Source organism: Tetrao urogallus (genome assembly GCF_951394365.1).
Source record: "Tetrao urogallus genome assembly, chromosome: 4".
Lineage (NCBI taxonomy): Eukaryota > Metazoa > Chordata > Aves > Galliformes > Phasianidae > Tetrao > Tetrao urogallus.
The window spans coordinates 49083456-49084038 of record NC_136817.1 but is presented as its reverse complement, the minus strand read 5'-3'; positions in this window follow the sequence as shown (position 1 = coordinate 49084038).

Sequence of the window (583 nt, the reverse complement as noted above, 5' to 3'; positions counted from 1 at the left end):
TGAGACCCAGAGTGACCTGGACCTCCTGTGTGCTGTTTTTCCAGAAATTTCCCATGTTTGCAGTGCTCTTTAGATTCCTTTGATGGAAGGACAAGGGCAGCATCCCCTCCTGTCTGGTGAGGATGAATAAATATAGCAATTACAGTGCACAGAAAGGGTCAGCCCAGGAGCTGCTGGAAGCAACCCCAGCAGCACTGCCTTAGCCCAGCTCTTGCAGCTAAACAAACAAACAAAAAAACATTATTATTGTTATTATTACTACTACTATTACTATTATTTTAAAGTCACTTTTTCTGGGTAACATTAAGTTGTGAAATTAGGTCTGGGTGTTAAAATACTCTCCTGACTCTGGAGTTTTCCACAGGGGTTAAGATAATGTGACAGAGCCGCTGATGTACAGTGCTGGTTGGTGAGCGAGCCGAGATAAACCAACCAGCCTAACCACAGGGACCTGTTTTCTTTCTGCACCGGAAACACCTGCCAAAAGGCTTCAACAGGGTTGTATGAAGAAAAGCCCCAAATCAAACTCCATCCATACAGTAGTAGGCTGTGAGGTGATATTTGGCCTCTCAGCAAATGGCTT